The following is a 19,463-nucleotide window of genomic DNA, read 5'->3' as shown; positions in this document are numbered from 1 at the left end:
ACTATGGGTAAGAGATGGACCATGTTGGCAGGGCAAGTGGGAGACTTTCCAATAATTCCTCATGTGCCATTCCTGACCTGTGAGAAAACAGAGGTTTTCAGGTTATCAGGCTTCTCTAAATAAATTAAACCAAAGATAACACAATTTAAGATCGTTACTTAATGCTGTTATGTGTGGCCCCTTGTTTCAGTGTATTAGTGTGTCAGTCTGCCCGGTGACAATTAGCTAGGACAAGAGGCACAGGAGGGCAGGTCTTTATAGAGAATTCCAAGGAATTTTGTACTTCCTTGGAGACAGAATTATTCAGGGATGTTTCCCAGCAGGTCTGTATGGAAATCTTTTAATTAGTTCTCAGCCGTATGATGACAGATACTGGAAAGAAAGAAGGACTTGTATGATAATACTGCGTTCTGGGTCAGAAAAAAACCCTGTGGTTTCTGGAAATGCCCAGAAAAGACCTCTATTGCAACTCCAATTACCTGCTTTGGTACTTATTCCTGACGAAACAGGTATGAAAAAAATAGTATAGAAGGCAAGCCAACTCAGGCAAAAAATGAAATAAATAAAATAAAGTAACAAAACAAAAGGAAAGCCAAGGCAGTCTTTTTACACTACAATTGTAGGTCAATTTAAGAAAAAAAATTACCCCAAAAAATTCTTGCTGACTGACAGCAAATTAATGGTCATGACAACTTTGGAGAAACCTGCTCTACCCACCTTTCAGAGTACAACTGGGAGCTGTTTCTGACAGAGGGGAGTCTATGCATAGAAAGAGAAAAGAGCTGATTCCATCTTTTATACAGTAACATGAATGAAATTGGACTTCTGGGAGGGGGAGGAAAGGGTCTGTGGTCGTGGACATAAATTAACACAAAAGGTGTAAATTAAGCACAAGCAGAATGCAAAAATAAGACTTCATAAGAATTATTGCATAAACAATTTGGCTTGAAAGTAAGAGTATTAAACAACAAAAAAAAACCCTTAATATGTCCTTGCGCTTCCTCAGCACTACAGCTGACAACTGGTCTAGAAAAAGAAGAACGCGTTAACAAAGAACTAAATTGTGTCACTAGTACTGAAGAAGATACAAGGAAGCATCTATTTATTTGAAGAAATAAATTGTTTACAAAGACTGAGAATTAAACAGGTCTTCATATGGCACGAAGCCATCTCTGGCAAGACACATTATAATATGAATGAATACTGCTAGACTGACTGCTCCATTTGCATCCTCCATCCACAGTTTACCTCCAGTTTTCATACAGGTATGTTTTAAAGATGACCTCACCCTAAGCTCGCAGTCACTCTTTATCTCCCCAGCTTCCCAGCCACAGATTCCGCATGTATTTAATCCTTATTTCTTAAAAAAACCACCCACAATTCCCTCCTCCTTATCCCAAAGCAAGGCCTAACAAGTCAGCTGCCATTGTCCCCTTCCTCCCTCCCTCCTCTGCAATCACCCTTTACTAAACCTGCACTCTGAGCTTCATAATTTCAGCTGCTTGCATACAGTCCCTAACTTAGGTAACCTCTACCGAAAGTGACTCTTACAGTCCCAGATGCCAACAGGATCCCTGTCCCTGCTCCAGGGGCCTACAACTAAGTTTTCACTCTGTGTTAGAATCATAGAATCATAGAATCATTGAGGTTGGAAAAGACCTCTAAGATCATCGAGTCCAACCATCGACCCAACACCCCCATGCCCACTAAACCATGTCCCTAAGCGCCTCATCTACTCGTCTTTTAAATACCTCCAGGGATGGGGACTCAACCACTTCCCTGGGCAGCCTCTTCCAATGTTTAACCACTCTTTCAATAAAGACATTTTTCCTCAGGTCCAATCTAAACCTCCCCTGGCGCAACTTGAGGCCATTTCCTCTCGTCCTATCGCTTGTTACTTGGGAGAAGAGACTGACCCCCACCTCACTACAACCTCCTGTCAGGTAGTTGTAGAGTGCGATAAGGTCTCCCCTCAGCCTCCTTTTCTCCAGGCTAAACAACCCCAGTTCCCTCAGCTGCTCCTCATTAGACTTGTTCTCCAGACCTTTCACCAGCTTCGTTGCCCTTCTCTGGACACGCTCCAGCACCTCAACGTCCTTCTTGTAGTGAGGGGCCCAAAACTGAACACAGTAGTTGAGCCTGTGCGGCCTCACCAGTGCCGAGTACAGGGGCACGATCGCTTCCCTGCTCCTGCTGGCCACACGATTTCTGATACAGGCCAGGATGCCATTGGCCTTCTTGGCCGCCTGGGCACACTGCCGGCTCATGTTCAGCCGGCTGTCGACCAGCACCCCCAGGTCCTTTTCCGACAGGCAGCTTTCCAGCCACTCTTCCCCAAGCCTGTAGCGCTGCATGGGGTTGTTGTGGCCCAAGTGCAGGACCCGGCACTTGGCCTTGTTGAACCTCATACAGTTGGCCTGGGCCCATCGATCCAGCCTGTCCAGGTCCCTCTGCAGAGCCTTCCTACCCTCGAGCAGATCAACACTCCCGCCCAACTTGGTGTCGTCTGCAAACTTACTGAGGGAGCACTCGATCCCCTCATCCAGATCATCGATAAAGATATTGAACAAGACCGGCCCCAAAACTGAGCCTTGGGGAACATCGCTCGTGACTGGCCACCAACTGGATTGAACTCCATTCACCACAACTCTCTGTTGCTAGTTTCTGTTTTATCTCTTCTATATCAAGCGACAAAATTTCCTTGCCTGTGTGAAATTACATACTAATTTAATTTTATGTATATACACATACATATATATATGTCCCAGAGGGCATATATATGGTCCACCTTGTTCTGGTTTACCCAGCAATCAGGAAACAAGTACTGCATGTTGCTTGAAACTTGTCTCCGTTGCTGAAGAGGGTAACGGGAACTGGAGGGGTGTCAATCTTTCTGCTGTCTCCCACCTATGACAACTTTAAGACAAATAAGTAAAAAAAACCCAAACAACAAAGCAAGAAAACACTAGATAGTCACTGCAGTTTGCAGTACACTGTAAATGTACACAGCCTCTTCGTACCTCTGTAAAATTCCCCACCCCGTGACCGAGTTTCGTGGAAGCGTTATGGTCCCCTGGCCCATAATCATGGCCTAGGAGCAAAATCTGATTCACAGTACTGATTTTCAAGTTAGGCTGTTCAAATATGCCTACAATCAATAAATGACAAGGCCACTGGCACACAAAACAAAGCACACTAACATACAGTCAGTAATTTACATTATATACACCATTCAAATGGCAGTACACTACTAATGGTTGTGGAAGAACGTTTCCTTTTCACCATCCAAACACTTAAACTGAAAAATGGGTTTTGAAAACTTTTTTCTTCTCAATTTCTTTCCTTTTCTTTATTTATCTTTTTAACTAAGTCCTCCTTACCATGTTTGTGGAATAGGAATAGTAATTGAAAAAAAAAAATCTGTTAAAAATAATTGGCCTTTCTTTTTCCCCAAAGAAGCTTTTTTTTTTTTTTTTTTTCCCAGGAGCGGGGAGAGCTGGTTATTTTGTTTGATTGTCTTTTTTTTTATATAAAACACTATGAAAATGTGCACTATGGGGAAGTCTCAACCCTCCACCCAAGCAGCCATTTCAAGAAATGTTTCCATTGGAAAAGTTGGTAAAATATGACAATATTCCCAAACCTCATTTTTCCTCTGAAGCATTACTTAACCCTCAGGCAATAAATTTAATCACTGAAGTGAGAAATGGACCCTTTTAGTAAGGCTTTTAACTACACATCTTAATGAAACCTAAACAAATGGTGTCCCTGCCACTATGTTGGTTGCATGTGTGTTTATGTATACTATGAAAGCAAAATAAATATTTTTCATACTTAAAGATTTATTGTTCTATGGTAATTTCCAAACAGCACTGGAATATAAACAGACAATTCTTTCTTTTTAAGAACTGCAGTTTGCCGGTTTTCTTCTTTACATGACTAATGACCACCACGAGGGGCTTCACAGCAGCTTGGTTTGTTACTAGATCCAGAAAATACGTGGTTTTGCCTACAAGGACAGTGTGTGCATTTTAAGGTACGTTTATCTTTATTTGACTTTGTTTGTTTGTTTGTTTGTTTGTGTCTTTAAAGACAACTCACATCTCTGGCCTCTCACACTGGCTAACCCATGCTGTAGGCTGTGGAAAAGGAAATTTCCTACATCCAGGCATTCGCTTTGCATTAGTTAAATCCCTGCATGCTACTCTTGTCCCCCTCCTTTCTGATTCTAGTGAATTAGGTGCTTTATAAAATCAAGCTGTTTCAAATATGAATAAATCTGTATGTCAAACCCACCCTCTTCCCCACAAATACAAATCTGAATATGAATGTCAGGACCCGTGCACATGCCTAGTTTCTGTATGAGAGCATTCTGTCTATCTGGAGATCTGCCTATCTCTGTATTGCATTAGACCACTGTCATTAACGACAGAGGTGTCATTTTGATGTGATCTGTGAGGCAGTAGAAGCTTTGAAGTTGAAAGATAGAATAGACGTGGATAAATTGTGCTCTGAGTATGCTGCTATTGCACCATTATTGCTGGCAATTATTTCACCAAGTGACACATCTGATAAAAAGTCATCCGCCTTGCTACGGAAAGAAACCACAGTTCGCTGAAACACATGGTAGATCTGTCGATTTTAGAGCCTGACAAAAAGCTCATTAGTTTTGGCCTGATCATCCTGCACCAATCTTGAACTCTTTTGCATTGTTTCCCCCTCCCTTGTGTTTTCAGCTGGTTTCCTTTTCTGAGATAGCACTTTTGCTTTTCTGTTTTAACGTTTGGCCATTTGCTCTCTCTTCTCCGTACGACCTTCCCCAACGCACCCCTTCCTAATGATGTCCTTCATATGCCTCCCCCTTCTCTCACCCCTTCCTTAACTGTCTTGAACAATGTTTATGTCTTTGTTGGTCTCATAAAGTGGGGGGGTTCACAAGTTTTTTTTAATCTGCAGAGCATGTGAAATCTAACTTCTCCAAATAAATAGCAGCAGATTCCAGGTAATTAAATTTCAGGTTAGTTTTAAGTTGAACATGGAATACAGATTTGTTCTTTCAGCTGTGCCCCACGGGCTAAGTTCTTAAGTGGATTCATATTGTGCGCTCTGCCCAAGTAAAGACTTCAAATAAGGGGAAGCACGTAGAGCTACTGCCAAAATTCCCATGGGCATTTATTTATATTGATTCCTTGGATGATGATATGTTTGTGATGGAGAAAAGGGAACAGGAGCATGCAAGCAGGAATCTTTTAAATAAACCGTGTGATCAAGAAAAAGGTAAATGAAACTACATTTTTAAGTGTGTAGGGTAACAGGGCGAGATAAAAGGCCATAATTTATCATCAGATGTTTCTATCTGATTAGGAAAAAAAAAAGCCAGTGGATGTATAGCAAGAGACCAATCACATTGTTAGAGGATGAACCGTATGTACTTTAGAAAGGAGTTCTTTGTCACATTAAAGGATTCTGGGCAAATTGCTCTAAAGCACAAGTTTTGAGGAACAGAGGCACGGCAAGTATAGAGGTATCACAGGTTTTAGAGGTTCTTCCTATTTCTAAGCTGAAGAACAACTCTGTTAGAACACAAGCTCATGTTCTGTGCTTCAATTATTATATTTTCCTGAATAGGTGAGCTGTAAAAGAAGGTGGCCTCAAGCCATCCACCTTACGAAAAGGTCTTTCATCACAGTACATCAGAACTGGTCTTCCATAAAGGGGTCACAGACTATGTGGCATAGATTCATTCCACCTAAACTCAAGTGTCTCAGATATCCAGTTACATTAGGCTCCCTTCATAGGCAATCAGGACTGATAATCATCTTCAAAAGGCAGTTTATGTTAAACAACTGCTCTTTGCCGGGATGAGCACGGTCCACACGCTTACTAAGCGTGCTAAAGGTGTTATGAAATGAGAGAATAGTAGAGTCCGTGGAAAGCAGCCACAGCTTTGGAGCATGCTCTGTGAGATTCGGACACAGCAATAGGTTACTGTCCAACAACATAAGCTTTACCAAGATTGTGCTTCTCAGACTGGAGGGTTTAAATCTTCAAAGTCTTACAGACAGTACTATTTTTGCTCTAAATTAATGGTCTCAGCCTAATCCTTATAATTATGTTTTCACAGCATTTATAGCCAAGGGACAGGTGATTTAACTGGCTGGACAGTCTCAGTCCCACTAGGAATAGGCCTCCAGGTCAGAGGTGTATTAATGAGAGAACTGCTGGAGGATGATGAGCTGATCCTGCAGCCTCCAACAGCACTGAATTGATTACAAGGGGCTCTATAGAAAAAAAACTTGCAGCTAACAACTATGCAAATCATACTGCAGATAACAGCTATTATCATGATTGCAAGCACTTTTGTTGTTTGTTTTGGAGGGGGCCAGGGCGGTTGTATCAAAGCCCAGGCCATGTATAAACTCTCCAGTGGTCACTGCGTACCACACAGTTATTGTGTGCCCCTTTGAAAGGGGCAATAGAAATAAAGTTTACATCCATCTCTTTCAGGACTCATATCCTGCGCCAGCTGAGGTGGAAAAGGTCCTGTTTTCTAGAGGGCTTCTCTGATCAGTATCCTTCAGGTGTATCCTAGTGGTAGGAAGTAGTAATACAAGTATTAAAACTACCACATACAACTAAGCTACATGTTATAGGGGATAAAACTAAGCATGTTCTGCTGCTAGTACTTGGTACTATTTGCATTAGAAAAGCGTGTTGTAGTTAGGCAGGTCATACCCCGGCCCTTTTCATTCTGAAAGGGATCTCCAGGCGTATCTTGGATATTTCTAACAAAAGTGGATGGAAAGCATAATTTATAACAAGTATAGATTTTCACTTTTTTTATAGAAAAAGTTTTGATTTGTTGGGTGCAAGCAGAGGGCGTGAGGCTGATAATTGCCTTGAACAAAGAATGTAAACTAGAAAGGACAACAATCCTTTACTTAGAGCTTCTCCTGCACCCGGCAAGCAGTTGGTTTCATCCTGGGCAGAGCAACGCTTTTCAGTGAGATTTGAGATGTCAAAGCATTACAAAGCCCAGCCTGCTGATTTCCCTACAAAACACCCTGCAGGCATTCGAGCACACATTAACAGAACTATTTCTTGAAAGTCCAGCTACAACAAATTGAATCAAATGGCTGTAAGGCGTTTCATTGCTTGATGCTACGATCTTCCCTGCAAATTCTTTGGACAGAATCCAAGTACGAGAAAGCATCTGCAGATCCTAAAGTGATGAAGTAATGTATCCTTGCAGAAACTGATCCAACACTGCAGGGAAAGATGAATGCTGAAGCAATCAGTGAATTTAAAAGGGTTTTTTTATCACACTTGCCATTCATGCAAATGACTGAGTTGCCCAGCTACCCAAACCTCTACCCAGCTCCAAATCCCCTCTTATTAAACCCCTCCAGCTCCACTGTCAGATGTAATTGTCTACCCACCTAAGCATCTCTTTTTCTCCTCCTTCCAGGTTTCCCAGTCAGTCCATGAGTTTTTAAATAATTTGATAATTTTAATAATCTGCTTAGATTTGATTCTGTAAAATGCTGTTTCTCAAGAAGTATTTCATCACAGCGTGGGAGACTATATGGTAGCCTAACCTGATGGCTTTCTGGATTTCCCTAAATTTCACTGTCTTGCACATTTTTATCATTTCTCTATTGCAGCTATGTCCGTATGCAGGATGATGAAAGCATGGGAGTTTGCAGCATCTGACTAGAATATTGCAGATGAAGCAATGAAGTTTGCACATTATGAAAAGACAGAACAGAGATGGCTGATCATGTGCCGTGGGGGGCTAGGAAATGAATTTTACAGCACGCTTCAGGAAGTCTATCATAAGGAAAAGTTATCTTTGAAGCGATCTCTTCCTCAGTAGGAAAATATTATATATGTGCAAATCACGGCCTTTCTTGGCTTTAACTTTTCACCAAAGTTATCTTTGAAGTAAAGGAACCAGTCCTGTTTCCATCAATTCCAAACATTAAACCACTATGGTATTGGCTTTTAAAAAAGCTTTGCATTCAAGCTGTAGGCCTGGGGTGGAGGGCTACCTAATTCAGCCTGCACACATGGATTATGCACCCTACGTGTAAAGTCTTTGATCCATGATAAACCCAACATTTACTGATTTGTTTTTCATTGTCCCTTGAGATAAATGCATTTCAAAATATATATTTTATTGTCTCTGATGTCTAACTAGAAGTGTTTGCTGGATAACACTTGGATGAGTACACTGAAAAAAAAGAGATATGTTTACAGTTTCTTAACAATCAGAAGTGTCAAATACAATATATTATTTTACAAATCTTTACTGTGGTTTGATTTGCAAACCTCTGTAGAGAGTCCAAGAAGACAAAGTTGTTGGAAATAAGAGTGTCTTCTTCCAAGCAGGAAAAGAAAGTGGAAACCGAATAAAGTCATAAAAAAAAGTGCTCTGGAGCGTTCATCTCTCTCCACCGCATCCACTGGGACACTTTGAACTCACTCTCCCACTGACTGTAAGATCTTTTTGACAGAGACTGAAAGTGTCTGGTTACTGGACACTAGTGTCTAGTTGCTGGAAATAAATGAGAAAGTAAAAACAGGCAAACTGCACCCAGACATAGATGAAAATTTTTTCATAATGGATGTACTGAAAAGAAGTTATAATAATATATACATGTTTTCAGGCCCGGGGCCTGGGGGGAGAGGAGGGGAAGTGTTTTTTAAAGAGGTCAGTCAAGTACATATAGCCAGAAATCATGCTTAGCACCTAGCTTAGCTGCAGAAACACTACATACTTCAAGTCCTCATGGACAGATAATTAAAGTTTTTTCTGACTTAACCAAGACTGCACAAAATCTTTGCTGATGAAATCCACCTATGTTATTTCCCATTTTGCTATGTTTGGATATTGTTCAGTTATTTGCCCCTGCTCTTCTTTCCCTGTTTTCTTTCACAGCTAGAGTTTATTAGGTGCATAATGCCTATTTGGAAGGCTTAGGTCTTTGTGCTAGTTTATGAAACAGCCAGGCACAGTGAACTGACTTGCTGTATAAAAGAGTAAAGATCAGGTCATAGAGGTTTTTAGAGTGGCTTCATACTCCCGTTTGGAATAGGACCTCCTTGCAGCCAAATACTGTGGCACTGGCAGTCTATCTAGTCCCAAGGCATTTGAGTCCCTCACACTCATCAGTTACCCTGCTTCTGCCTTCTCAGGTTAGTCTTCTAGTATAACTGTTGGACTTGGTAGTCTGGCTCTGCATTACAAGGCAGCTGCATGCCAAACCGCACTTCATGATTAAGGTCCTCGCAGTTATCTAGATGAGCCAGCTATGATCATAGAATCATAGAATCATTGAGGTTGGAAAAGACCTCTAAGATCATCGAGTCCAACCGTCAACCCAACACCACCATGCCCACTAAACCATGTCCCTAAGCGATGTTAAGCTGAGGCTCCCTCACTGCATCCTTCCCCTGCCCCAGCTTTCTTTCCAAAGGGGAAAAATTCTTTAGTCAAGTTACAGGTGTGCTAAACAGCCATTTGTTTGAAAGATACATATTTTTATTTTATATATGTTTATGTACATATAGATAGACATATATGTGTGTGTTTCTGTAAAAAAAATGTACTGCCCTTTCGGCCAGAATGACTCACATTTACATAAAAGCAGAGTACAGGTTCCAATGCCCTCTGCCAAAACTTTTTGCTACAAAAAGCTCAATGCCGTGAGCCCTACAATGGAAGAGTGATCAACAGTGTCCTCATGATAAGGCTTAACTGCATGACTAAAAGGGAACATGTTGGCTCTAAGTGACTCTAGGAGATAAACTGCAGCCTACAGTGCAGGTGGTAGGCTATCTGTCAGCTACTATAATAGACAATAATATATTTTACACTATTATTATTAATGTTGTTGATGATGATGTTGATGATGATGTTTTTGTTGTCATATTCTTTGTATTTAAAGAAATTTTAGTGATGTTCTCTACACTTAGAGCTCAAGACTGGAGGATTAAATTGATTTATGAATTTTTCAAAGAATTTATGAAGCACATAGCTGTAGCTAGGCCACGCGAGTCAATATTGATTAGATGCAGGGGGTTTACATCTGCACTACCAAACCATCCAACACATTGCTATTCCTCTAACAGAGCAGCACGTATCAATGATACGGCCCACTATCAGCTTCTGCTGCTCAACAAACATCCCACCACCAAACACCACCAGCCGGGGCTGGTGCCATCAGTGGAATTTTGGCTTTTTTGATCACGGGGAGGTTTACATGGCACTGGGCCTGCTGGCAACAGATGGAGTTCAGCTGTCTCACAGGGGGAAAAGGATTCTCGCTCATGAATTGGCGGGGCTCATCAAGAAGGCTTTAAACTAGGTTCGAAGGGGGAAGGGGATAAAACCAGGCTCACTAGAGATGAGCCTAGGGGTGGCATGCCAATACTGGGGGTGAAATCAATAGCCCAACTCAAGTGCATCTACACCAATGCACGCAGCATGGGCGGCAAACAGGAGGAGCTGGAAGCCATTGTGCAGCGGGATAGCTATGACTTAGTCGCCATCACAGAAATATAGTGGGGTGACTCTCACGATTGGAGTGCTGCAATGGATGGCTATAAACTCTTCAGAAGGGACAGGCGAGGAAGGAGAGGTGGTGGGGTGGCTCTGTATGTTAGGGAGTGTTTCGATTGTCTAGAGCTCAACGATTGTGATAATGATAAGGTCGAGAGTTTATGGGTAAGGATGAGGGGGAAGGCCAACAAGGCAGATATCCTGCTGGGAGTCTGTTATAGACCACCCAACCAGGATGAAGGGGTGGATGAAGCATTCTACACGTGGCTGGCAGAAGTCTCACAATCGCTAGCCCTTGTTCTTGTGGGGGACTTCAACTTCCCGGATGTCTGCTGGAAATACAACACGGCAGAGAGGAAGCAGTCTAGGAGGTTCCTGGAGTGTGTGGAAGACAACTTCCTGATACAGCTGGTAAATAAGCCTACCAGGGGAGGTGCCTCGCTCGACCTGCTGTTTATAAACAGAGAAGGACTGGTGGGAGATGTGGTGGTCGGAGGCCGTCTTGGGCTTAGCGACCATGAAATGGTAGAATTCTCGGTTCTCGGTGAAGTAAGGAGGGGGGCCAGCAAAACCGCAACCATGGACTTCTGGAGGGCGGACTTTGACCTGTTCAGGACACTGGTTGAGAGAGTCCCTTGGGAGACGGTCCTGAAGGGCAAAGGGGTCCAGGAAGGCTGGACGTTCTTCAGGAAGGAGGTCTTAAAGGTGCAGGAGCAGGCTGTCCCTGTACGCTGTAAGAAGAACGGGCAGGGAAGACGACTGGCCTGGCTGAACAGGGAGCTCTTGCTGGGACTCAGGAAAAAAAGGAGAGTTTACCGCTTGTGGAAGAAGGGGCAGGCGACTCAAGAAGAGTACAGGGATCTCGTTAGGTCATGCAGAGAGGAAATGAGAAAGGCAAAAGCCCAGCTAGAACGCAATCTGGCCACTGTCGTTAGAGACAACAAAAAATGTTTTGACAAATATATTAATGACAAGAAGAGAGCCAAGGAGAATCTCCATCCAGGGGAGAACATTGCCACCGAGGATGAGGAAAAGGCTGAGGTACTTAATGCCTTCTTTGCCTCAGTCTTTAATAGTCAGACCAGTTATCCTCAGGGTATTCAGCCCCCTGAGCTGGAAGACGGGGACGGCGAGCAGGATAAACCCCCCGTAATCCAAGAGGAAGCAGTTAATGACCTGCAGCGTCACCTGGATGCTCACAAGTCTACGGGGCCGGATGGGATCCACCTGAGAGTGCTGAGGGAGCTGGCAGAGGAGCTCGCCAAGCCACTTTCCATCATTTATCAGCAGTCCTGGTTAACAGGGAGGTCCCAGACAACTGGAGGCTTGCCAGTGTGACGCCCATCTACAAGAAGGACCAGAAGGAGGATCCGGGGAACTACAGGCCTGTCAGCCTGACCTCGGTGCTGGGGAAGATTATGGAGCGGTTCATCTTGAGGGCGCTCACAAGGCATGAGCGGGACAACCAGGGGATCAGGCCCAGCCAGCACGGGTTCATGAAAGGCAGGTCCTGCCTGACCAACCCGATCTCCTTCTATGACCAGGTGACCCGCCTAGTGGATGAGGGAAAGGCTGTGGATGTGGTCTACCTGGACTTCAGCAAGGCCTTTGACACCGTCTCTCACAGCATTCTCCTCGAGAAGCTGGCGGCTCACGGCTTAGACAGGTGGACTCTGCGCTGGGTCAAAAACTGGCTGGACGGCCGGGCCCAGAGAGTTGTGGTGAATGGAGTTACATCCAGTTGGCGGCCGGTCACGAGTGGTGTTCCCCAGGGCTCAGTGTTGGGGCCGGTCTTGTTCAATATCTTTATCGATGATCTGGATGAGGGGATTGAGTGCTCCCTCAGTAAGTTTGCAGACGACACCAAGTTGGGCGGGAGTGTTGATCTGCTCGAGGGTAGGAAGGCTCTGCAGAGGGACCTGGACAGGCTGGATCGATGGGCCCAGGCCAACTGTTCAACAAGGCCAAGTGCCAGGTCCTGCACTTTGGCCACAACAACCCCATGCAGCGCTACAGGCTTGGGGAAGAGTGGCTGGAAAGCTGCCTGGCGGAAAAGGACCTGGGGGTGCTGGTCGACAGCCGGCTGAACATGAGCCGGCAGTGTGCCCAGGCGGCCAAGAAGGCCAATGGCATCCTGGCCTGTATCAGCAATAGTGTGGCCAGCAGGAGTAGGGAAGCGATCGTGCCCCTGTACTCGGCCCTGGTGAGGCCGCACCTCGAATACTGTGTTCGGTTTTGGGCCCCTCACTACAAGAAGGACGTTGAGGTGCTGGAGCGTGTCCAGAGAAGGGCAACGAGGCTGGTGAGGGGTCTGGAGAACAAGTCTGATGAGGAGCGGCTGAGGGAACTGGGACTGTTCAGCCTGGAGAAAAGGAGGCTGAGGGGAGACCTCATCGCTCTCTACAACTCCCTGAAAGGAGGTTGTAGTGAGGTGGGGGTCGGTCTCTTCTCCCAAGTAACAAGCGATAGGACGAGAGGAAATGGCCTCAAGTTGCGGCAGGGGAGGTTTAGATTGGACATGAGGAAAAATGTCTTTACTGAAAGAGTGGTTAAACATTGGAAGAGGCTGCCCAGGGAAGTGGTTGAGTCCCCATCCCTGGAGGTATTTAAAAGACGAGTAGATGAGGCACTTAGGGACATGGTTTAGTGGGCATGGGGGTGTTGGGTTGATGGTTGGACTCGATGATCTTAGAGGTCTTTTCCAACCTTAATGAGTCTATGATTCTATGATTCTATGAAAACAAAATAAATCCACACCCCTACAAAATGCTCAGAAAGCTGGATTTTGGCTACTGGGGTGTATATACACACATTTCTTTTCTCACCTCAAGATGCCTTTTCTTTCTTTTCTTTCTTCCTTTCTTTCTTTCTTTCTTTCTGTCTGTCTGTCTGTCTGTCTGTCTGTCTTTCTGTCTGTCTTTCTGCCTTTCTTTCAAATACTGTGTGTCAGTCCATTCTGCTTGTATTCAGGGAGTTGGGAAAATGAAATGATTCTCTATAAATCTGGCTTTCCAATTTATATTGTTCCCTTAGTGTGTAACATACAGGCCACCTGGTGTAACTGCACTGTGATGCACTCTCGTTTAGTGCTGTTTAGCAAGCAGCACGGTAACGGCATGCCGTGTCACCAGCTAATCCCTGTAGCTGCAGTGCCATGCATGACTAAAGTGGAGGTTAAAGGCCATAAACCTGGCACACACACTGCTCACACCTGTTCAGTTGTCATGTTTAGCAGATACTGTACAACCATAATCTGGTGGCAAGATTCACTTTTTTCTTTTTTAGATGTTAGCCGTGTCTAAAGATTGTTCAGGTTCGGGGAGAGAGAGACAATCAAATGTTAGCCCTCATTGTTTTGCCTTTAAACTGTATGATCTAGGAAGGAAGCAGAGTTCTTCCATGGTCTAGGAAAAAAAAAGTAATGTTGGTAACTTTTTGAAAGTGGTGCATCACATCGCAAAATTTCATCCCTAACCATGAGTACTATTTCACTGTTGCTGGCAAAACTTGTGAGCTTGCAAACATGAAAACTGGGATGGCTGTAATACGCAATAACTGTTAATTGGTTAAGAACTCATTTAATAAGATCTTTGATTGCCTTTTCCCTTAATGCTTAGAAATAGGCCTGAACATCCTCTACTTTTGAAGTGAGAGAAGATTTACAGTCTTTCTTAAAATAGCTTTTTTTTTTTTAAGGGGGGGCAAAGGATGGGGTTGTGATAAGTGAGGAAAGAGGCTCATTTTTGTTTGTTTGTTCGTTTGTGCATGTGTGTGGGTTTTTTTGTATTGCTGTAGAAGATTATGGCAAATGTTTGACCTTGCCTTTGGGCTGTGAGGCAAAGGTTTGTTTCACAGTTCCCGGGCCCCTCAATGGCACTCTTTCAATGCACAAAGCTATGCTTATGAAATCACTTCCCCAGCTTGAACCATATATTTGCAATTAAAATAAATAACAAAATTTATATTTATCATCATATGCAGCAACAAGCAATTGCATCCTAATTAAAGTATTGTGAAAGAGTAGCAGGACTGCCTCATAGTCCAGAAAAGGTGTGAGCAGTCTGTTCATTCACTGCAACCACCTATTGACTAGGACTACTGTATCTTTTTTGGGGAACTGCATAGGGTGCTGCTCAGTCTAACCTTTGTACCAATGAGTAACAGGGCTGTAGATACACAACAAACCAGCTCCTTACCTTAGCTATTCTATGGCCAGGTTTGATTTAAGTGTTTTTGACAGCAAGCTGTGCGGTCTAGAAGTCAAGACCCTAAAAAAAATTAGTATTATATATGACTATGTATTGATAAATACCTCTTTTGTGATATGGATCCTTGTGCAGGGAGCAGACACCTGATTAAACCTGTAATGAAGAATTATCTTCCCATCTTAAAATGGGTGCCAGTTCATGGTGACTTAATACGGCTGTCCCTCACTTCCTTGCTATCAGTAATTAGAAGTCAAGCTTACTAGCTAGTGCCTGACACCACGAAGGGATGAGGTCGAGGAGTAAAGTCTAAAGTAGACCTAGTATACACCTCCGTGCAGATTAACTAACGTAGAGTAGTCCTTTCATTGAACTGTTCTAGGCAGACATGGGTTTTTTGGTACATAAACTCCCTTCCCCAGTGAGAGTATTTAAGAGGTTTTGGCAGGTGTACTCAGTGAGGGCCGGACCAGTTTGCTTCGCTGATGGTGGTGCTGAGCCGGTTTGTTACACAGTTCTCCACAGTTCTGCACAAATACTGCTGTGCATTGATTTCTCGCCCCCCCCCAGTGAAACATTCTGTTGCTTAGAAAACACCGGTGTAGCCATTTTATACCAGGTTCTTTACATTATTTACCTCCGAGATAAGACCAAATTAACTAGTTGTATTTTTTTTGCTTTTTGGATGCTTAACTGAGTCTTTTGCAGTGCTCTGCTCTTCTTCTTTCCTCTCCGTGATTCAGAATTAAACAAGGTTTATCATACTGTGGTTGATTACAAATCACTGTGGTGATGCTGCCGCACAGAAGATTAATGATGTCAACTTTAATGACAAGGTCATTTTAAATAGCAGAATGCCAGCCACTTGCACGCAATCTCACAGACTCCAAAAGGAGACTAAGTTTTTCTTAAACTTAAAAACATACAGTTGCGTGTAGGATTATACCTAGTTCCTGCACAGCAATAGAAGAAGCATAGTCCAAATCTTGCAAATACCTTTTAATTGTACTCATCATAAGAGATTAGAAAATCTTTGGACTGCTTAGCAAAATTATCAAGCCATCATAACCTGACCTATAAGATCTAAAGGTGCCACGAGATGCTCTGTTCAACCATGTAAAGTAGCTAAATTATGCCAGATTATAATTGTATTTGACTACATAACTGGTGTTAGGGTGACGTTTATTGTTACTGCAGAATTATTCACTTACGGCCCTCACAGCATCCTCCACGGCAGATGGTATTAATTATTATTAGGAAGGGGCTGATTCTGGAGCAAGAGAGAAAGGCAGCTGGGTTAGTCTTAGTTCAAAGTATTAATAGCATTGGTTTTGTGAACAAAGTATTATTCATGACTTCGTGATACACGTTGTATAACTTTATGGGACACAGCCTCTCTCGAAGAGAAAAAAGAAAACACAGCAATCTCTCCTGCTTTTAGAACACAAATACATAAATTTTAATCTGAGAAAAATACAAAATGAAACCATGTACAAGTTATGTACAAACCCTTTTTACAGGACAATATATTTATCACTGGATATTACATATGACAAAGTCAGGTAGATCATCTCTGAGCACCAGCATTTCTTCTCTCTCACCAACCCATAATGGTAAAAAGTAAAATGATGAAGTCATGCTCCTTTTTCTTGATGAACTTTTAAGTTAAGATGATAGCTGGTTCTCAGTGTGCCCCCCATCCCAACTCCCAAATTAGAACTAAATAGACATGTGTAACCATCAAAATATATTGTATATATGTGTTTGCATTTGTGTGTTTTTTCTGAAGGAAGAAAAAAACCAACCATCAGTCCTGAACTCTACAGAAATGCAAAAGTTAAAGTTATACCAACTTTTCTTTTTTTTGGACAGAGGTTAGGTTATTTGCACTGGCTAAGCGTGTGTGTCCCAAGCTATACCATGGCAGAAGCGGCATTTTTTAACTGCTACTTAAGGAAAACTTGAGATAACTTCTGCTGACCTTTTCATGTGGTTCCTGTTAGTTATTGTCCAGTCAACAAAGTGCTCATATGCCAAATTTTTGGTTTCTGAAAAATCTATGTTTTCTATTACATGTATTCAACTGCCTTTTTTTGTTATAAAGATCGCCTCTAAAATGCATTGACGGAAGCAGTAAGGAGCTTTCTCTCAACCTCACTAAGGTTCTAATTAGATGCAGCGTTACTGTGTTTAGCTTCTTAAGTTAGATATTGTTCTTAATTAGACCCAAAGTGATAAAAAAGTATTTTATATTTTATATTTTCTTCCTTCCCTCTACCCCTTCTCATTTTGACAGTTAACAGTAGTACACCATTACATAAAACAGATACATTAGACCAGCAGTCCTATCCGGTAACTTCAGTGGAATTTCCTTGGTTATATAGACTACTGCACATTATAGACTATACAGTTGCAATGTGGCTGCATGTTCTATAGCAGAGAATATCTGTGCAGGATAGATACATTACTTATATAAACAGAGCTTTGATAAATGCTGGGGCAGAACTGTCAATACTATAGGCCTATGTACTATCCTAGGCAGTGGCCACAGCTGAACACCTATTCCATTCCTTTTATTATTTCAGATGGGGGCCGCACCCACACCTACTAGTATTGCTCAGTACAAAAGTACTACAAATGGTATGCCTGCTAACTGAATATTGGGAGACCCGGTGTGCATATATAATGAATTTTAATAAACTATATCCCCTAAGACTGGGATTGTTCAAACACCCTTGGAATTAAAAAAATAAAATAAAATGAAAAAGTGCTTGTTCAAATGTTGGGGATATTGGTGGTTCAGATGGCAGGGAGAGGAAAGCAAAAGAAGGAATATAAAGAACTTTCCTTTCCCCTGAATTTTTCTTTGCCATTGACTTTGACAGATATTCCCAGGCCAATCCACTGTAACACAGGGAAAGGATTTCTGTTTTCACTTTGTCCTGTTCATCGCCTTTCACACACTTGGTTATTTTGTTTAAGCACATTTAAAACTAGAAATGAAAGGTGAGACACACACTTCTTTTGGTGTTAAAGAAATTCACAATGATAACAGCTTTAAAAACAAAATCCACATACACCACACACACACCCCCGACCTCAATATGTGTTCATTTCAAATACATTGGGATCCAGAATCCCTTGCAAACCTGCTTCTTGATAAACCATTTAAGTGCCTGCTCTGCGTTTAACTTTGAGCCCATGCGAGTCAGCTAGAACAGGGTAGTTGTAACACGTTTATCGATTCACCGGTGAGTGACCAAGCAGTGAAAACATGCATAATTACCCATTTGTAAATTATTGCTTTTTTTTTTGTCATGCATCCAATTATTGCAGTAGTTGTGAGATGTAGTTTATACACAGACACACACACACAGACACACACACACACAAAAGCCCCAACAAAAACAGTCCTCTCTGAATGAGAACACACTATTATACTTTCCCCTTCTTCTCCTATTCTCTGAAGAGTTCAAGAAATGCAAATCTTGCTTACAGTGGCCAAAAAAACCCAACAACAACAACCTCACCCACTGCCACCCAACAACCTATAATAAAAGGCTATAGACAATACTTTTGTAGTGTCTCTTGTGCATTACATGCAAACTACTTTTCCCCTTTTCCACATTTGGCTGAGGCCAATTAAGTCTTTTCACATCCATGCCGCCTGCGTCACTGGGTGGCCTTTTTCTTTAAAATTCAAAAATAGGGGGGGAAAAAAAAAAATCTTTAGTATGGCTAAACCTGGCCGCATGTACAGCCCCAGCTGCTGAAGACTCATCAACTCTTTCAAGACATCTGTGTGGCTTAATAAGGCTACACGGGATCCTCATTATCCTGAAGCTCATGGCCTTCACCTTGCATAAGCAGCACTGGCTTTCCCATCAAAGACGAGTTGGAAATAGCCACATGCTTACATTTGCTTGAGGATGTGTCATGTCCCTCTCACCCCCTGCTTTCTCTGTCCCTACGCTCCTGGCTTTTGGGCTAGCAGGGCTTGCAGGGTCCCTTTGTGTTACAGGTGGAATAACAACGTTGTCCATGAACACGTAGCACTGAATAACTGATCATGCATCGGATCAAGGGGTTTGTACTTTCCACCACATGTACTTCCTACTCTTCGGCCATCGATGCTCATTTGAAAGAAGAAGAGCTGTTAAAATGGAGCTGACGGAAGTTTTTGAAAAGTACAACGAAGTGTTTGCATCTTTTTTTTTTCCTATTAATAAATACATCATATACTTATCATCTTACAAGCAACAGTAAGACAGTCACATCGAGGCCTTAAAAATTGCATTTAGACTCTGAATATCTTCTTTTCTTTACACCTTAACTTTTGCTGTGCTTGGCACTTGCCATCCAAACGACTGCCCCATCAGAGGACGGTTTTATCCTTTCGTCTTAGTGCTCATGGGCTTCAGGGGACAAATTAAAATAATACCCATGAGACAGAGAGACAGCAGACTTTCTGGCAACGTGGGAGCACGCATGGGCATGGGTGTGAGGAGGGGCCAGGAGCACACGCCTGCTTCAGCAGGGAGAGAGGTTTCTGCAGTGTACTGTCAGTGCACCGCTAATATAACTAACAGGAATGGCTGCTTTTTGGTCAAACCAGGAGGAACCAGTAGGTACAATTCCTCCGTGTGCTAGCCTGTAAGTCACGTATTTTCTTTTTCTTTGTGCCTTTCTTTACC

This window comes from Aptenodytes patagonicus, chromosome 5, assembly GCF_965638725.1.
Source record: "Aptenodytes patagonicus chromosome 5, bAptPat1.pri.cur, whole genome shotgun sequence".
Classification (NCBI taxonomy): Eukaryota; Metazoa; Chordata; class Aves; order Sphenisciformes; family Spheniscidae; genus Aptenodytes; species Aptenodytes patagonicus.
Note: the sequence above shows the minus strand (reverse complement) of the source record.